Consider the following 21,514-nt stretch of genomic DNA (forward strand, 5'->3'; position numbering starts at 1 on the left):
TTAAAGTAGACACACAGGAAAGAGGGGAAGTCGTGCAGCGTAGGTCACCGGGGCGGGAGTCGAACCCGCGTCGAGGACTCAGGCCTTCATACGTGGGTTTTGCAAACCCCTCACACCACAGCACTCCTGGTAGACGGGTCTTTGGCTTGTTGACGGAGAACTTGTGCTACTTCTGTGATCTTGGTCACATTGGCCTGATGTGAGCTCTGACACACTGCACCACACTGAGCTCATGGTTATGGTTGCATTGCTCTGTTTGTGCGTTTGATTCGTTTCTGTTGAATAAAAACATCTTCCATGTATAACTCACAAGACGGGCACTTCAGTATCTGGTATCTTTGTAGCTTAAGATATTAAGATATAATGGAGCATGAAAAGCTCAATGCATCCACATTTAACTGTTGACTCATAATAATATGCAGAAGTAAATGACTGAAAGTCGAGTTCACTGTGTGTGAACATCTCTCTGTGAGAAAAGCTTCATTTTTAATGAAATATTGTCACAGCTTTAGTTCCTTACACCTGTATTATTGTTATTATTAGCAGAAATGTAAAAAAGAAAAACATTTATTCTAGAGTTTTCACATTTCCTCTTTCATGTTTCATTTTTATATGATGTCTGAAAAGCTTTGTGTTTTTAGGTCTCAGTTATTTTCTTGGGTGTGGAAAAACTCAAGGTAAGGTTTCCTTTTTTACTCATTCATGAACTCATTCTTCTATCAAAAATGATTGTTTATTCTGGTAGTTTTTAGGGACTTCTACAGACAGCTCCCCTCCTGTGGCTATTAAAACCACAGTTGAACCTTTAATAGTTTGTTTTAAATACTGGACTAAAACAATATGCACTAGTTTTGAAATGTCAACGAGAACATAAATTGAAAAATAAATCCTAAACGTTATTTTGTCTTAAATAGGACCAAAGCCTTTCCTCACTGTGTCTCCATCCTGGTTGAGTCCTGGAGCCTCAGTGACTCTGAGATGTAACCATGATGACCAGTCTGCAGGATGAGTTCTTCTGGTGTAAAGCTGTTCCTGATGAGACTGGGGACGGCTACAGATATGATCTGCTGCCTGACAGCATCATGGGACTGTACAAGATTCATTCATCATACGTGAACAGAATCAGACATCAGGATATTCATGTAGAGCTGGAAGAGGAAACCCAGAATATTTCTGGTTACAGTGAACCAAAGTTTGTCTGGTCTGCAGGTCAGTTCTTCTCTTTCCTAATTTTCCTTCACTGGTAATATATCCTAAAATTATCCCATGTGCAATGTGACAAATGTTTAGTTTCCTTTAAACTTATGCAAAAGAAGAACAAACTTAATGAAGCAAAAAATGTCTGAAGGACATGTTGCTAAATACAGTTGAAAAATGAGTCTAAATGAAAACAATGAAAGCTAATTCATCAACACTGATTTTTTTTCTCCAAATATGCTTGTCCTTGTTCCAATTTTTTTGTCTTGTTTTATTTAGTCCCTCATCCAGCAGCGTCTCTCTCAGTGAGTCCTGACAGAGAGCAACACTTCAGCTCTGAGTCTTTTATTCTGAACTGTGGAGGAAACTCTGCTGAATGGAGAGTGAGGAGGTTTTTAGAATCAGGTGACCTGACCCAAATACCAAACTGCTCTTCCTGGGGGAAAATGTCTGGATCTTCATGCAGCGTTAAATATCAGTCAACGCCTGAATCAGTTCTCTGGTGTGAGTCTGGATCAGGACAGTTCAGCAACGCCGTCAACATCACCTTCCACAGTAGGTTACTTTTTGTCGTGCTACTTTTGTTCATCCATTGTTACATCCCTTGGTTTAAAGTCAAGGGATTAAAGGCTGTTTGTTGTTCACTTGTGGTAACAGTGCAAAAAAACCTTTTTATGTCGTGTAATCATGAAACTGTCTGCATAACTACATTTTTATATAAATGTTACTGACTTTAGCCAAAAGATAAAAAAAGGATGCATATTTTAAGTTTATCAATAAATCATTTCTAATCATTATCTAATTGTCTCCAGCAGCTGATTTCTGACTGAAGCGTCATTTCCTCTGACTGGTTTACAGATAGAGGTCCTCTCCTGGTGAGCCCCGTCCATCCTGTGACTGAAGGAGCTTCTGTCATTCTGAGCTGCAGACTGAGAAGAGAAAACAATCTTTCTAATGTGATTTTCTATCATAATGACAAACTGATCCAAGGCGACAGCAGAGGAGAGTTGAAGATCTCTGCAGTGTCTCAGTCAGATGAAGGTTTCTACAAGTGTCAACATTCAGGAGACGTTTCACCTCAGAGCTGGATGGCTGTTAAAGGTGAGCAGAGATACAATATTTTATAACTTAATGAGAAATAATTTGTATGAAAGTGATCTTGTTTTTGTGTATTCTCTGATCATTTTCAGCTACTAAACCTGTATTAACTCCTGGAAGCTCTTCATTTCCTGTGCTGTTGGTCGTTGGATCAGTGATTGGAGTCGTTCTTCATTCTCCTGTTGCTGCTGTGTCGGTTCAGACAGACCAAAGGTGACAACCTGAAGTAGTAAATTTGTATGTTTCACTCTTTCATTTATCAAATGAAGAACTGAGTCACAAACTGAAACAACAAAAACCAAGAGAAGTGATCAGAATAATTACTGAAATTAACACTTTTTTTTTTTTGAAATAGCAATGTTTGGTTGTTATCATGTCTTTCAATTGAAATATATTTAGTTTGACAACTGAATCAATCAACTTATTTTAGCTCTAAACATGAAGCAGGTCTGTAGGAGTTAAAGCTGGCTTTAGTATCCAAAAACTTAAATTAATGTAATTAATGTAAACAGCAATTTTCCAGAGAAAAAGATCAATAAAAAACTTTTCAGAAAAGGTGTTTTTGTTATTATTAATATCAGTGTATTTCACAAACTGCAGTCAAAACTCTTCTCAGATCAACATTTTGTTTTCCATTATTGACATATTGTCAATCTTTGTGCACATTTGTATTGGAAATGCAGCAACATGTTTTACACTGATATAATTTTATGTGTTGAATAGAAGAAATGGTCTGTAGGATCATTACTGCCACCTGCAGGTCAGAGAGAAGAATTGAAGTGAGGGATTTGAGGAAGGTGTTTCAGCAACATGTTTAGGATCCAGTGTATTTACCTGTTAACAGCATTTATTACTGTTTCCTTTTCTCCACCACTTTGTGTCACTTGACCCAGTTATATATTTGATCTGTATTTATTTACAAACGCAACATTTAAACCAGCCACCAATGTCGAATGTCAAAATTTTACAGTTTTTCAATTTATTTAGGAAGGAGATTACATAAAATAAAAATGTCTCTTTTGTGAAAAGGTCTTGGAAGAGTGGAGACTGTCTACCAGGACGAGCAGCAGCAGCCAGTGTACTCCGCTCTCCTCCATGGTCAGTGTCTCACTTTGCTCTCAATGTTTCTACACGTTTTTAACATAAATTATATTCATAATTTTTATCCTTAATGTTTGATTCTCAAAAAAAAAAACTTTGGTTTTACTTTTATGATATAACAAAAACATGTATTGAATAAAATAATAAGATAAAATATTTACGTTATATTTTTAACTATTGAGATTGACTTTGTAGACAAGGGAATAATATGATGCCTGAATATTATCTTTAAATGTCCTTCTGCCCAGCCTTATGTTGCTGATCTTAGTCACACAAAAAAACACAATAAATTTCATTTTTATGGCTTTCAATCAATTTAACATGAATTATATAAGTATACTTGAAGCTGGTATTTTTCAGTCATATGTAGCTGGTAATTTCAATATAAACTTAAAAGACATTTCAGGAATGTTAACTTTCCCATCAGCATCACTGACACAATGTGAGTTTTGAACTTTTCTGTGTTTGTCACTGACTTGTAGGAGACCTCGGTGTTTACGAAACAATCAGACAACTTGGAAACTACGTAAATGGTAGAGTAGAAAGATTTCTCATCATATAAATGCGTTAAGATCTGCAATTATACAACAACTTGAAACAATAAACTGAAGGAATAAATTTCAGTTTCAGGTCAAGAACAATCGGATTATGCTGATGTCAGCGCCAGGTCAGATTCAGACTGAAGATTTTGTCAAGAGGAATGAATCAACAAGCTTATATTATGTCACGTTTTATTGGGCTCAGAGTTCATCTCAGATTCATTCTTCATGGCTCTTGGCTGGGAAAAAAAAAAAATTCACCCAAAAATTGGTTTGTGTTCTGTTGGAACTTGTTAATGAGACATGCTATTTTCGCCTCATGAGAAAAAGTGTGTATTTTTGAACATAGCGCCACCTACAGCTGAAAATGACTTAATGTGTGCTTGTGAGTAGCAGTGTGTTGTAATAAGTTGCGCGGCGGAAGAAGAACATATAATAAGAATAATGGAAAAATGTAGTAAAACAACATGGCTCCCTGCTTTGCTTTGCTCACTTCCATGGGCTCAGAACCCAATAAAGAAATGTTGACTAAATACTGTCTTTGTGTTTTTAGTGTCTTTCTAACTACACAGCTAGCATATTCACATTACCTATGATACAACGTTCTTCAGAGTTGTTGCTGATTCCGGTGGGGAGGAAGAGTCTGCTGTAGCTGTCTGTGTTACAGCGCCTCTGTTGAAGCTGCTGACTGACTCTGACTTCTGTGCGCTCTACTCATGGAGGAAGCTTCGGCACAAAGTGACGTAAAATAAAGAACAGGCAGAGAAAAACCACAAGACAACTTCATTATGACAGTTTTAGAAATGCATTATGTTTGAGACGAAGCTCTAATAGGATCAGTTTTCTGGAAAAGAGACAAACATTTCAGTGTTTCTTTAACTGACCCACATTAGTTCACCCTTTTGCCTGGTAAATGAAAAAGGATTCAGTTCACTCCTGATGGTAAAATGAATAGAAGAAAGGAGACAATCCTGGCACGTTATTAAATACATTTGAGCTTTCCATAAACTCAGCCAAACTCACCTTGAATTTCCTACTGACACAATACATGAGTACAGTCTTTCTAGGAACTTCCTACACTTCATTTTCACTTTCATTTGGAAAACACTGACAGCATGCATATTTCATTTAGGAAACAAGTTTAATAAGATAAAAATATGTTCAAAGTTTGTTTTATAAGTAATGCTGGAAAGATCTTTCAATTTGAAAAACAAGCAAAATGACTGTTTTCCCAAATTAAATGTGTAAAATATATATTGTCAAATTCTAATGTGTTTCCTATGTTAGGCTTTCTAAGTGTCACAGAACTAATCAGACCTCAGGCAGAGCTCCTACTGGTAAACAGGATGAAACACCAAACTAACGAGACTCAGCTCTCCTCCAAGGTCTCTAAAGCTTCAAAAATTATTTCCAATAAGCCAGATAGCAGCGACCCACTGCTGTTTTCACTACTCCCCCTCACGCACATACACATATAATGTTTTTATATATTCACAAAAACTTTTCATTGGCATCCATTCATCTCTTCAGCCTAACCCTAAACTCAATTCCGAACCGAACCCTAAAACTGTAGTGTTTATTGTAAAAATGGGCCTTACAATGTGAGAAATGCTAAAAACACATAAATGTATATGTATATATAAATGCATAACACATGTGTTCAACATAATAATCCTGCTGAAACAGTTTGCAGAGGTAAAATTAGAGAGATTGTGGTTCGTTACTGTCTTCCTTTCCGCCCTGCAGGTGATTCTGCCATTTATGAGTCAATCGGAAGTTCTGGAAATCCAGTCAATGGTAGAGTATAAACTGATTCATAAAAGATGACTCTGTATACATAAAAAAAGTACAAATCATTTTAATTCCTTTCAGATCAAGGAGTTAAGGAGGATGAGAAAGTCGCTCTGCTGTGAGCTTCTCGACAAAAAGAGATGAAGCGAAACCCGAGTTCCCTGTTGCTTTACTGTCGAGGGAAACTGTACAAATCAATTTCTACTTCTGTGTACAGTGTAGGTGTAGAAATGAATGATTTACAAGGCAATGACTGACTGAGCACGGACATACATTGAAGATCTGTTGTTACATCAACCCTCCAGACCTCTCAGGTCTTCCGGTTCTGGTTCTGCTTTATGCACCACAAGTCTGGATCATCGTGGCGGACCAGTGGAACGATGTGGCCCCTCCAGTCAGAAAAATGGCGTCGCTGTTTACATTCAGATCTCACTAATTATTTAAAGGTAAAACGTGTTTTGAAGTTGCATAGTAAGCATATTCCTCAAAAACTCTTGCCTGAAGCACAGCTGGACCAAAAGATTTGATGACGCGCTTCTCACTTATGGTTGCTAATCTTTTCTCTCGCGTCTCCAATTCCTGCCATAAACACTGTTTGCCAGACATTTCTTTCTGATTACATGTACTTTATATAGCAGTATCTAAAAAAGTAAGACTGCATGATCAAGAGCAAGATGTTTCTGTCAGTATGAGCAACCATGAAGGAAACATGTTTAGAGAAATGGATGCAAATGAGTTGATTTTTATGAGAGCTGCTCTGAAAAGTTTCCAGGAGGAAGTGAAAACAGTCATTGTGCCGAGTTTGGCTTTATGAGCAGACAAGCAAACAGAACGAGGATAGGGTCAGTTTTTATCACTATGACATGCAAATGGCTGCAGAGACACGAAGAACAGGCGGAGACGCGACACCACAAAACATTAGAGAAGATGATCAATCATGTTTACAATTGATTTTAAAAAAACTCAATCGATTCATTGATTGATCGTTATGCTTGAGTTTGAGAGCTTGAAAGTTTCAAATGCGTGTGTAGGTGTGTGTGTGTGTGTTTTATGATAGCTGCTCTCCGGGTTGGAAACGTCAGTTTTTATTATTATGACATGCAAATGGAGATGAAGACCAGAAAGAGACTTCACAAAACATTACATCATCAGAGACATTTAGTTTTGTGTTTGTTTTTAAAAATATGCTTGTTGATCAAGTGACTCTTGTGAAAACAGTGTTTTGTGGAATACACTAATTTTGATACAGCCAAAAAAACAGCCAAAGGTTTCAATATGCATTTAAAATATAATACTGACTATAGAGGAAACTTTATTGTTCAAGTGCAGAAGAAACTCTGCATAGAGAATGAGAAACTGATTACATAAAAACATTTTTCTTCAGAGAAGATATTCTTCATAACCAGGCTGGTATTTTGGAAAAACTCCCAAAATGACAATGATGGACTGATGATGGTAAAATAGATGCTAAACAAAGAGACTTATCCTTAAATCCATCAATACTGACACTTTTTAAAGCCACATCTAGTTAGCTCAGACATGTGATGTTTATTTTTGCATGTTTAAATATTCAAATCCGCACACTGAGGGTTATCTGTCCGGCGGTGCAGAGCAAACAGATCTGCAGGCAACAGAACGAGAACATCTTTATTTCACTTCGACGCAAGAGAACCTGACTGAATGTAAGTTTTTCAATCTTTTATCAGATGTGCGTCTGTTTGTAGGTGGATCCACAATAGTGGCTTCTTCTTTTTCTGATTCCTTCTATGAAGTTTGATGAAGTACAGTCTTTTAATTTTATTTATCTTCACACTTAGATATAAAAAGATTGTTTATTGTTTCATTTTGTTTTTGGGGAGATTTTACATGTATGTTTTTTTCCCCAACAGAAAAGAATTCGTCAAAATCAAACATTTTCGTCTAACAGCAAATATGCAGTGGACTCTGCTTCTGCTGATTTGGACGAGTAAGTGGCTCTGCATGGATTATGTTGGCATTTTCATTGAAAGATACTATATTATTTTACACCAAAAAGACTTGTAGATGATAAAAAAATGAATACAGTCCAACAAAGTCTTTGCTGTGACTGCCTTACAGCACTTTAAAGTTGTCTTGTGAATAAATCCACTAAGTATTTTCATCTGTTTTAGGTCAATGTTGTCCAGTGGTTTGTCAGCTCTATGAGTTTCACTACATTAAAGAGGCAAAGAACTGGACTGAAGCTCAGCAGTACTGCAGAGAGAAACACACTGACCTGGTCACAGTGACTAACATGAAGGACATGAAGAGACTCATCAACATCTCAGATGGAGATATAAAGGAAGCTTGGATTGGTCTGTATGATCAAACAAATGGTATCAGAACATGGTACTGGTCTCAATCTGAAGTGGAGTTCAAAGAAAGTGAGACAAACTGGAATGAAGAAGAACCAAATGACAAAACTGGGTGGCAAAACTGTGGAATCATATGGAAGAACCTGAAGTGGGGAGACCTGTCCTGTAATGATCATCAATATTTTCTCTGCTATGATGGTGAGAATGTTTGAGTCTTATGGTTGAATTTAAATCTACCATTTTGAATGGAAAATTTTCATAGACGTACGACTAATAATTTGGGTTCTTGAACATGGTATTTTTGTTGCAATATTTAACTTATGATTGTATTCTGGGAAGAAAATATTTATTTCAACTAATGCTCATATCTCGTTTATCACACAGACAGTAATTCATCCAAGAAATATCACTTGATTCAAGAAAAGAAAAAGTGGACAGAAGCTCAGAGTTACTGCAGAGAGAAACACACAGACCTGATCAGTGGAACGAAGCAGCTAAAAGATGGAGAAGTGGAGAATGAGATCAGTTCTGTGGGAAGTAATACATACATTTTTACTGGTTTATTCAGAGACACCTGGAGGTGGTCAGATGGAAGCAGTTTCTCTTTCAGATACTGGAAAACATGGTTTGACAATCAGGCAAGTTATGGTGGTCAATGCGCCATGACTAAGTTTGACGATGGAGGCAGATGGAGGACTGAGAACTGTGATGGAAGAAAACCCTTCATCTGTTATGATGGTGAGTTGTTCTAATAAATATTCCCACAATAAAATAATGAATATTGTATTGCAGAAGAACAGTTGATTCTATTCATCTTCCTATATACATTTTTATATTTGTGTTTGGAACAAAATATTTAAGTTACTTGAAAATATACATATGTTTACCTCAAATCATGAACGTACAAAACACATTTTAAATGTCATTCTTCTTGTTTACAAATGACATCCTAAGACATAAGATATTAATTATTTTAGTCTTTTTCTGAACTTCTGACAGATAAATTGATCCTGATCAAAGAAAATAAAACCTGGGAGGACGCCTTGTACTACTGCAGAGATCACCACCATGACCTGGTCACCATCACCAACATGGATCAACAGATATCAGTCCAGCAGGAAGCCCAGTTTGCATCGACTGATTATGTCTGGTTGGGTCTGAGCTATGCTTGCACTCTGGATTTGTGGTTCTGGGTCAGTGATGAGATGGTCAGATACAACAACTTGGCCCAGAATGAACCGATGGACGACTGTGACATGTCTGGAGCCATGGAGACGGGAGGAGGATATCATTGGTTTAAGAAAAATGATACTGAGAAGTTTAATTTTATTTGTTCCAAGTAAAGGTCATCAGTACATCAGTACATCAGTTGCTTTTAGTCAGGTGTCATTTTTCATCTTTAATCTTTTTTGATTGTTTGATTGCCCTGGACATCAAGAAAGACCAAATTCAATGTTAATTAAAACCTTGTATTTGCATGTTGAATATTTACATAGTTAAAAGACACAAATGTATCAGAGTATGTCAAAAAGGACGTAAATAAACCATAAAGTACCAAAAAAGAAGTGGAAGTCTTTCTATTCTTTTCAGTTTATCAAGACTCAGGCTGAGTAATTTGGTTTCGGTACATCAGAGCTTCTGCATTTTTGACATTCATCACAACTTTCAAGTTTCCAGGAGCTCCACATAAATTTAGAATATGGAAACATCATTAAAAAAAACATCTGAAATCAGATCTCTGAAAGACTGAAGAATGTCTGAGGAGCAGGAAACTCTCTGAATCATATTTCTCTTATAAGCTTGAGAAAAGAGTCAATTTGTCAAACGTCAAGTATGTAGAGAAAAATATCTGAAACAAAAATATCTGGTCTGTAATTTTCATGCCATTAATAATGAAAAGAAACGTTTCTTAATTTTCAAGAAACGTTTGTGCGTTGAAGGCTCCCAGAATGAACTGTACTCTGTTAAATAAATGCATTTATTTGTTAAGGTTTCCTTTAGCATTACCTGTTTCATTTGTTTAATATCTTGATTAAAAACAATTTTTAAAAAATCTTTTTAGTAAGAAACTGCAGCTTCTGAAACCAAATCAATTTTAGTTCATGGAGCTTAAATGTTCCTCAAAATGTTTTTAAAAGTCTTCTCACGTCATGACAAATAAATAAATAAATAATCTGACTGCGTTTTATGACAGGTGCAGACGTTTGGGTGGAGTAATTTAATATTCAAATACTGACATTCTGCTGAATAGAAGGAATACATGAGAACCAGGAAAAGCAAGTAATTTAAAGGAAGTGGCTTCAAAAAATGACATGGAAGAAATTTGAATGAGATGAAAAACAAAAAAGTATTTTAAAACATAAAGAGAAAAAAAAAACTGTTCTTTGCTTTGGACGTACTGCAGAGATCATCATGATGACCTGGTCACCATCACCAACATGGATGAACAGATATGGATCCAGGAGAAAGTCAAGAATGCATCGACTCCTTTCGTCTGGTTGGGTCTGCGCTTCAAACTGCACTCTGAATTTCTGGTTCTGGGTCTGTAAGGAGATGATCGGCTATAAGAACTTGACCTCGGCAGGATGGATGAACGACTGCAACACGTCTGGAGCCATGCAGGCTGGAGGAGAACATAGATGGTTCCAAAGAAACGACACAGAGGAACTGAACTTCATTTGTTCTAAGGTCTAATTGGAGCATTATGGCCACTGCAGGCCAAAGGAACGATGAGGCCAAAGACGAGATAATACCAATTTGATACAAACGTGGTTATCTACAGTCAGTTCATACGATAAATATGTAAAATGTGTTTGAAGCTGCATAGCATAGATTCTTTCAAAACTCTCACAGCTGAACCAAAAGCTTTTATAATCTTGATGTTCTGAAGAACTCAGATGATGCGTCGTTCTTTTATTGTTGCTATTATTTGTTTCTTTTTGATTTCATGTTGCATAGCTTCATATAAACAAATTAGACTAATTGAGTATTTTTCTCTCAGTTCTTGATCCCAAACAGAAACACTTGTGCTGATCTTGTGAGCTCCATCCTCCTCTCCTCTTTTCTCTCCTGATTCACAGTGAATAAAAGGACTTTGTGCCTCAATCTGAGTTCTTAAGAGGACATGAGTCTTCAAAGATTACATATAGTTCACATGTTGTTGTGAAAACAAATGACACTTTGTTTCCATATGAGGCAAAATAAAATCAGTTTGTATGTGATTATATTGAGATGTTCTGTTTCTTACTGACTGAAAAATGACGACAAGTTCTGTTTTTCATCCGCTGACTTTCCTCTCTCTGCAATCGCAAACTCAGTTTTTCACACTAAAAATAGAAGCTGGGTTTCTTTTGTCACAAAGGAGACTTTCATTTTCATGTTTACCTGAACATTTTATGTCACATGATGTCATTTCCTCCGAAGGAAGAAAAAAACTATCTTCTTCTGTCATCCTGGAAAACACAGCTTTCACTAGAGTTCACCACTCAAAACAAAAGGAAGTGTTGAAAAGGTGAAAAGTAACTCAGAAGGTGAGATTAACTTGAAAAAAACAAAACATATATATATTTATATATATATGAAAATAAATTAAAATATCCCTATTTCTATCATTTGTGTGATCAGCTATGAGTGACATTGAAGACATTTCGCTCCTCAGTGATTAAGTTCATTGACAGCAGAGTTTCCATTTAGAAAGAACAGGACGTTTGCGTCACCATGAAGGAAACATGTTTAGAGAAATGGATGCAAATGAGTTGATTTTTATGAGAGCTGCTCTGAAAAGTTTCCAGGTGGAAGTGAAAACAGCCAGTCATTGTGCTGAGTTCAGCTTTATGAGGAGACAAGCAAACAGAACGAGGATAGGGTCAGTTTTTATCATTATGATATGCAAAAGCTGCAGAGACACGAAGAACAGAAGGAGACGCGACACCACAAAACATTAGAGAAGATGATCAATTATTAATTATTAATTTTTAAAAAACTCAATCGATTCGATTGATCGCTATGCTTGAGTTTGAGAGCTTGAAAGCCAAAAACACGCAAGTTTCAAATGTGTGTGTAGGTGTGTGAGTTTTTCATGACAGCTACTCTCCCGGTGGAAACGTCAGTTTTTATTATTTTATTATTATAAATGATGAAGACCAGAAAAAGACTTCACAAAACATTACATTATCAGAGACATTTGGTTATGTGTTTGTATATAAAAATACGCTTGTTGATCAAGTGAATCTTGTGAAAACAGTGTTTTGTGGAATACACTAATTTTGATACAGCCAAAAAACCAGCCAGAGGTTTCAATATGCATTTATAATATAATACTCTGCATAGAGAATGAGAAGCTGATTACATAATATATTGGAAAAAAACTCCCAAAATGACAATGATGGACCGATGATGGTAAAATAGATGCTAAACAAAGAGACTTATCCTTAAATCCATCAATACTGACACTTTTTAAAGCCACATCTAGTTAGCTCAGACATGTGATGTTTATTTTTGCATGTTTGAATATTCAAATCTGCACACTGAGGGCCGTCTGTCAGGCGGTACGGAGCAAACAGATCTGCAGGCAACAGAACGAGAACATCTTTATTTCACTTTGACGCAAGAGAACCTGACTGAATGTAAGTTTTTCAATCTTTTATCAGATTTGCGTCTGTTTGTAGGTGGATCCACAATAGTGGCTTCTTGTTTTTCTGATTCTTGATGCAAGTATAAATATTTGTAATATTGAGTTGTCCATGTGCCTCCTGCTAACAAAACTATATTTTAATAATGTGATGTTGAATTAAAAATAGTTTTTTTTAAATGGATTTACAATTCTTGTGGTTATTTTTTAGATTGTAGTATAAAACAAATGCTCTATGTTTTCAACTAGGCCTATAAAATCCTAAATAAATGTAAAATAAATAAATAAATGAAAAGACTAAGTCACATAAAACTTCAAGGAAGCTATATGAAATACAGTCTTTTTATTTCATTTATCTTCATACTTAGATATAAAAAGATTGTTTATTGTTTCATTTTGTTTTTGGGGAGATTTTACTGTATGTTTTTTTTTCCCTCAACAGAAAAAAATCTGTCAAAATCAAACATTTCCGTCTAACAGCAAATATGCAGTGGACTCTGCTTCTGCTGATTTGGACGAGTAAGTGGCTCTGCATGAATTATGTTGGCATTTTCATTAAAATATACTAAATTTATTTTCCACCAAAAAGACTTTTAGATGATAAAATAATGAATACAATCCCAATAAAGTCTTGCAGCACTTTAAAGTTGTCTTGTGAATAAATCCACTAAGTATTTTCATCTGTTTTAGGTCAATGTTGTCCAGTGGTTTGTCAGCTCTATGAGTTTCACTACATTAAAGAGGCAAAGAACTGGACTGAAGCTCAGCAGTACTGCAGAGAGAAACACACTGACCTGGTCACAGTGACTAACATGAAGGACATGAAGAGACTCATCAACATCTCAGATGGAGATATAAAGGAAGCTTGGATTGGTCTGTATGATCAAACACATGGTACCAGAACATGGTACTGGTCTCAATCTGAAGTGGAGTTCAAAGAAAGTGAGACAAACTGGAACCCAGGAGAACCAAATGATGAAACTGGGTGGCAAAACTGTGGAATCATATGGAAGAACCTGAAGTGGGGAGACCTGTCCTGTAATGATCCTCGATATTTTCTCTGCTATGATGGTGAGAATGTTTGAGTCTTACGGTTGAATTGAAATCCACCATTTTGAATGGAAAATCTTCATTAAAGTACAACTAAAAATAACCAATATATTATTAGAAAATTCTTAACTATGAGATTTGGAGACTTGAACATGGTATTTTTGTTGCAATATTTAACTTATGATTGTATTCAGGGAAGAAAATATTTATTTCAACTAATGCTCATATCTTGTTTATCACACAGACAGTAATTCATCCAAGAAATATCACTTGATTCAAGAAAAGAAAAAGTGGACAGAAGCTCAGAGTTACTGCAGAGAGAAACACACAGACCTGATCAGTGGAACGAAGCAACTGCAGGATGGAGAACTGGAGAATGAGATCAGTTCTGTGGAAATTAATACATACATTTTTACTGGTTTATTCAGAGACACCTGGAGGTGGTCAGATGGAAGCAGTTTCTCTTTCAGGCACTGGAATAAATGGTTTAACAATCAGATAATCAATAGTGGTCAATGTGCCATGACTGTGTTTGATGATGGAGGCAGATGGAGGACTGAGAACTGTGATGAGAAAAAACCCTTCATCTGTTATGATGGTGAGTTGATCTGATAAATATTCCCACAATAAAAGAAGGTGATTTTATTGATGTAGCACATTTTCAGCAACAAGGCAAAACAAAGTGCTCAATGCTGTGTGGAAAGAAAAAAAAGTTTTTAAAGCGTTTTTCACAGACATAAAATGACAAAGCATTGTACAATAGAAGTCAACCTTAAAAGCATTCAAAACAGAAAGCCAACATGAGAAGTACAATAAAATCAAGAGATAAAAGCCTCACTGAGGAGTGAAATGTGTAATATTATATGTATATTACTACTAAAATCAAGAATAAAGAAAGCAAAATGCCAATAAATACATATCCTTTAGTTCATAGATAAATGAGTTAACAGTGTGAGCCGAGGATCAAGACTTACGTCTGCAGCTGTAGTCTTCCCTAGTTCTATATATATACTGAAACATATTTGAGTATGTTTTAGTCATTTTTCAAATGACTAAAACATAAAACAAATTAAAATTCAACATGTTCCCTTGAATCAGACACATTATTGTTTCTCTGTGCTGTATTTCACTGTTTTTAAACCTAAAGTGTGAATGTGATTGTCCTGTGATCCTTTGTTACAGATAAAGTGATCCTGATCAAAGAAAAGAAAACCTGGCATGAGGCCTTGACCTACTGCAGAGATCATCATGATGACCTGGTCACCATCACCAACATGGATGAACAGATATGGATCCAGGAGAAAGTCAAGAATGCATCGACTCCTTTCGTCTGGTTGGGTCTGCGCTTCAACTGCACTCTGAATTTCTGGTTCTGGGTCTGTAAGGAGATGATCGGCTATAAGAACTTGACCTCGGCAGGATGGATGAACGACTGCAACACGTCTGGAGCCATGCAGGCTGGAGGAGAACATAGATGGTTCCAAAGAACGACACAGAGGAACTGAACTTCATTTGTTCTAAGGTCTAATTGGAGCATTATGGCCACTGCAGGCCAAAGGAACGATGAGGCCAAAGACGAGATAATACCAATTTGATACCAACGTGGTTATCTACAGTCAGTTCATACGATAAATATGTAAAATGTGTTTGAAGCTGAATAGCACAGATTCTTTCAAAACTTTCACAGCTGAACCAAAAGCTTTTATAATCCTGATGTTCTGAAGAACTCAGATGATGCGTCGCTCTTTTATTGTTGCTATTATTTGTTTCTTTTTGATTTCATGTTGCATAGCTTCACATAAACAAATTAGACTAATTGAGTATTTTTCTCTCGGTTCTTGATCCCAACAGAAACACTTGTGCTGATCTTGTGAGCTCCATCCTCCTCTCCTCTTTTCTCTCCTGATTCACAGTGAATAAAAGGACTTTGTGCCTCAATCTGTAAGAGGACATGAGTCTTCAAAGATTACATATAGTTCACATGTTGTTGTGAAAACAAATGACACTTTGTTTCCATATGAGGCAAAATAAAATCAGTTTGTATGTGATTATATTGAGATGTTCTGTTTCTTACTGACTGAAAAATGACGACAAGTTGTTTTTCACCCGCTGACTTTCCTCTCTCTGCAATCGCAAACTCAGTTTTTCACACTAAAAATAGAAGATTGATTGCTTTTGTCAAAAGGAAAACTTTCATTTTCATGTTTACCTGAACATTTGATGTCATTTCTTTCAAAGGAAGAGCAAAACTATCTGCTTCTGTCATCCTTTGCTTCCTGAAGACATTTCGCTCCCCAGTGATTAAGATCATTGACAGCAGAGTTTTCATTCAGGAAGAGCAGGACGTTTGCGTCACCATGAAGGAAACATGTTTAGAGAAATGGATGCAAATGAGTTGATTTTTATGAGAGCTGCTCTGAAAAGTTTCCAGGAGGAAGTGAAAACAGCCGGTCATTGTGCGGAGTTTAGCTTTATGAGGAGACAAGCAAACAGAACGAGGAAAGGATCAGTTTTTATCACTATGACATGCAAACGGCTGCAGAGAGATGAAGAACAGAATAAGACATCAAATATGAGAGAAGGTGATCATCTCTTTCCCACTGCTTGATCTGATATGGCATCTAATCATGCCTGAAGGTCATCCAGGTTTTATCAGTTTGGACTGTGTTGTTACGGCGATGATGTGCTTCAGTGTATTGACCTGAAATAAAATGCCAGTAAAGAGCGTTCTCAGTGTCTGCGTTTCCATTACAAATAATATCCTGCTAATGTCAGAAAGACACAAATACGCAATTTCCATTAAATAAGTTAACTTTCAGCACATTAGAACAATAGCACAGGCCGACTGCCAGTAAGTAGCATCTTACAGGCACAGCTCCAGTACAGTTCAGTCCATCACAACCAATCAAATTGCTTAAACTTGATTTTGCCCTTGACTGACCAGTAAGGTAGGGACAAGTGAAATTGATGCATTTTCCTGCGGTACTAAAAACATTTATTAACAAAACTCTACATTTACTTCGTGTTTTAAGCCAACAAAAATTATCTGAGGGTTACATATAACCTCTCAGGTAATATGTTCCCCGTTCCTTTTGGAAATGTCACGGCAGACGCTCTCGCAAAGTTTCCACGCTCATCCGCCCATAAATCTGTTTTGTCATTGGCGGAGAAACACTGAGGCCTACTGGCAAAATACTAATATGGTTATTCATCATCTTTAGCTGTCTTTCCAATGCAGTGCGTCTCAATTAGCCTGTCTATAAAATTGTAATGAGTACATCTCTGCATAACACTTTATCCTTAATAACGTATAAGAGAATAAAAAAATTAAGAAATATGGACCAACTTACAGCAAAGAATATCTTTATTAACTGTAACAGAAAAGATTTAAAGAGCATCTGAAATCCAAAATACAATTAAATCCTTAATTAAATTGAAAAAACTGAAGCAGCTCATCAGCGTGATTGAAGTGTGATGTCTTTAAGTGACGCCTTAATTGATTTGGCTTCGTGCTGTCTGCTGCTAACATGTTTAGGCACAGTGAGCAAATCGGTCTTTCCTCGTCTCCCACTGTAGTCACAGTGAAGCAAAGCGCGGATACATACGCTTCGTCATATTTCCTCGTTTTAGCTTTTGGGAGAGTTTCGTTTGTCTCTTTATCTCTGTCTCTCTGCCTGTCTTCTCATCCCTGTTAAATATTTTTTCATGGTGTGACTTGAGGGTTTGCTAAACTCCGTGTCATGCTCGTAATCTGCGCTGTGTGCAAAGCGCGCATGCTCAGTGCATACAAAACCCCAACGAAGCGAATGCTCCCTGCACACACTCTGCCAATGAGAGCGCCACTGCCCCCTAATGTAGTGGAGGTGCAATTGCACGTTATACTTGGACAGTAAATAAAAAATGAAAATGAAAAAATAAAAAAGCATGTTTCCCGAAATCAAACGTCCCTTGACGGAGCCTCCCCACTATTTGAGAAGCACTGTTTTAGGGGGAGATTTTAATGTGGTCTTTTCCACTCAACTGGATAGAAATGGACAGAACCTTATTTTGGATTTCTCTAACCGGCTAAATTCAGTAGATATTTGGAGACATCGTCATCCTACTGACTCCGATTCACTTGGAGTAACAAAAGCTTTTCAACTCTTCTAGAACTGACTTCTCATAAGCAGATCACTGTTTTGTTTTTTTTTCTTTTGTTGCCTTTATTGTTCTTTTTGCTATAATGTAAAATTTTCATATGTATTTGAATATATTTTTGACATTTTGTTATGAAAACCTAATTGAAAAAGTACACATCATTATATTTCACCAATGTATATTTAAATTTATTTAACTTTTGTCTTTCTAGACTTTAACATCAACACCCTCAATATCTGTAATTGTTCTTTATTTGTTTTTATTATATTTGAATATATGACGTTGAGTTAACCTCTGTATGCATGTTATTTGTTTGAAATAAGGTAAAAAAACAAAACAAAAAAACAGATTGTTTTCATTCAAACTTGATGAGTTTGCCATTTGTTCTACTGAGGCTGTGACATCAATTTGTGACATCACGCTGCTCTCTATTACATCACAGTACTTCAATCTTGAGTTTTGGTACGAAACAAACACATTTAGTCAGTGAAGAGCTTCCACAGCAGACTACTTTTGAAACCAACGAATCACAATAAAAATGGATAAAGACATTTACCTCGAAACGATTTCTGAGATGATTGATTTATCAAATTATTCTCCACTGCTTTCACAAGAAGAACTGGAAAGACAGATTGCGGAATTAGAAAATGAAGTCCTTCAACTAGAGAAGGAATTAGAAATGATGGAACGACAAGATGAGATCAAATTGGAGGCAGAGAGAGAGTCACAGATTGTGATTGAAGATATTTTAAATGGAATAATGGAGCAAGTGAAGAAAGATAAAGATAAGAAAGACGTACAGGATGTGCTTGACGGTGTGTTGGACAGAGTAATGCAAGTGGAAATAGAGAAGGATAAGAAAGAAATTCAGGATTTGATTGATGGTGTGTTGAAGAGAGTGATACAAGTGGAAAAAGATAAGGATAAGAAAGAAGTTGAGGATGTAATTGATGGTGTGTTGAACAGAGTAATGCTAGTGGAAAAAGAAAAGGATAAGAAAGAAGTTCAGGATTTGATTGATGGTGTGTTGAAGAAGTGGGGGATAAGATTGAGGATGTAATTTGAGAAAGAAGTTGAGGATGTAATCGATGGTGTGTTAAACAGAGTGATGCAAGTGGAAAAAGAAAAGGATAAGAGAGATGTTCAGGATGTGATTGATGGTGTGTTGAACAGAGTGATACAAGTGGAAAAAGATAAGGATAAGAAAGAAGTTGAGGATGTAATTGATGGTGTGTTAAACAGAGTGATACAAGTGGAAAAAGATAAGGATAAGAAAGAAGTTCAGGATTTGATTGATGGTGTGTTGAAGAGAGTGATACACGTGGAAAAAGATAAGGATAAGAAAGAAGTTGAGGATGTAATTGATGGTGTGTTAAACAGAGTAATAGAAGTGGAAAAAGAAAAGGATAAGAGAGAATCAAAGGCTGTGAACACAGATACAGTAAATGAAGTGGAGGACGAGACAAAAGTGATTACAGAAGATAAAAAGGAGGGTAGTTTCTTGAAGAAACTCACTATTGGAATTGGTGCGGTGGTAGGGTAGGATTGGATTGTTGTGGTGGGGGAATTGCACTGTGGAGAAGGTATGCATCTCGCTCATGAAACCGCCTCTTTAGAGGCCTCTTTAGAGGCGGTTGCATGTTTTCAATCACAGCCTGTGATTGTTTCATTTCTTTCTCCACTTTGGACGACACCACTAGTTCCTGCTGGCAGGGGGAATTTGTGTTTTCTTTGTTCAGAAAAGTTAGTAACACTTTATTTGACGGGTTGCGAATAAGGTTAGGTGACAAAAGGGAAGTCCTGGACGAGATACAGGATCTGGGAACAGTGTACCCAGAAGGACGTTCACTGGAGTTTGGCCAGGCAACTGGCACCAGGCTGGGCATTTCCTGGGAACTCCCTGGGACGGGGCCCAACCCTGGGAGCCGTCCCCTGGTCCCCCGGCCGAGATCAGAGAGCGATGTACACTTCCTTTCGTTTTATTCATCATTTCCACCAGTGGTAACATTTGCTTGTTGATCATGTGACTCGTGTGAAGGGAAAACAGAGTTTCCATTGGAGTTTTGTGAAATAAACTCATTTTAATTCAGCCTAAAAAAACCCCCAAAACAAAACAAAAAAACAAAAACACCAACAAGAAAAACACCTAATCTTAGCACAAAAAACGAACAAAACATTTTCTTCAGTCAGGATAGTTGACTGGACTGTAGTTATCCATAACTGGGTTGGTATTCTGGCAAAATGCCATTTGTTCTATTTGTTAGCGTGCACATTTAGTTAACATATGTATTTATTTCAAGTTAACGTTAATTTTGTTGTAAGACAAACTCTTGTTGTTTCTTGCCGGTTCTTACCTGCCTTGGAGTTGCCAGACCAAAGACGTTGGTCAGGGCTCAGCAGGCTTGCATGCTGATTGGACGACACCACTAGTTCCTGCTGGCAGGGGGAATTTGTGTTTTCTTTGTTCAGAAAAGTTGGTAACACTTTATTTGACGGGTTGTGAATAAGACTGTCATAACACCTGCCATGAACATGAGTAAGTCTTCATGAATATTTATGATTGTTGTCATAAAGTGTCATTCAGTAAATCATGACACTTTCAATACAAAGTTGATATGATTCAAAATGTCGTCGCTATGACAACTTGACAACCAAGAAATCATTATCTGATATAAATTTGTTTCAAAATTAACTTTAAAAATAATGTAGCTTTATGTTATTAAAGCTAAAGTTTAATTAAAGTTATATTTGAGCAGCCAGTTTGCTTTTTTTCAGTACAGTTTTTGTTTCTTTGATCTCTTTTATGAGCTCAGACTATTTTGTCCTTTAAAAGTCTTTGGATTATTATTATTATTATTATTATTATTATTATATAATATAATATAATATTATTATATTATTATTATTAGTAATAATAATAATAATAATAATATAATAATGATAATAATAATAATAATAATAATAATAATAATAATAATAATAATAATAATTTTCATTAATACTATATTATTAATAATAATATAATGATCATTAATATTATTTTTACTACTAATAATAATATTATTACATCATAATATAATATTATTTATAATAATAATTAGTAATTATTATTAATAATATTAATAATTATTAATAGTAATAATATTATTGTTAATATTATTATTAATAATGCCATATTATTTATTATGATACGTTTATTGTAATAAACTCATTATTATTAATAATTATTATTGCTTATGATTAATTAATCATAATTATTATAAATAATAATAATAATAATAAACTATTTTTCTAACGTCTCCTGAGATGCCTCCTGTTTTTAACTCTGTTCATCACGTTCACCAATGCAAAAAAAAAAAATAAAAAAACTGAACTTGGTATAAAAATTTGATGTAAATAAAGATTTTTTTCCAAGTTCTGTATGAAAGTGTCACCATGACAACATAAACAGAAAACCACAAAATGTTTTGAGGTTTTTTCTGGTGTGGAAGGAAAAAACACAGCAGGTTTTTATTCCCTGGTTTCCCAGCAGAAAAATGTATTGTGGAAGAATAACAGAGAAAAGAAGAGATGCTGTTTGAGCAACAATCAGTTTATACTGAAAATGTGTTCAGTGTCATGTTAGTCTTCATCAATTT

General features: G+C 35.9%; 1 pseudogene; it reads left to right on the plus strand.

Moving 5' to 3' along the window:
• The first annotated feature begins 12,610 nt into the window (after positions 1-12,610).
• Positions 12,611-15,267, plus strand: LOC129355609 (macrophage mannose receptor 1-like; annotated as a pseudogene).
• Positions 15,268-21,514: the final 6,247 nt, after the last annotated feature.

The sequence above is a fragment of the Poeciliopsis prolifica genome, unplaced genomic scaffold, assembly GCF_027474105.1.
Source record: "Poeciliopsis prolifica strain line A6 unplaced genomic scaffold, Auburn_PproV2 SCAFFOLD139, whole genome shotgun sequence".
NCBI classification, from domain to species: domain Eukaryota; kingdom Metazoa; phylum Chordata; class Actinopteri; order Cyprinodontiformes; family Poeciliidae; genus Poeciliopsis; species Poeciliopsis prolifica.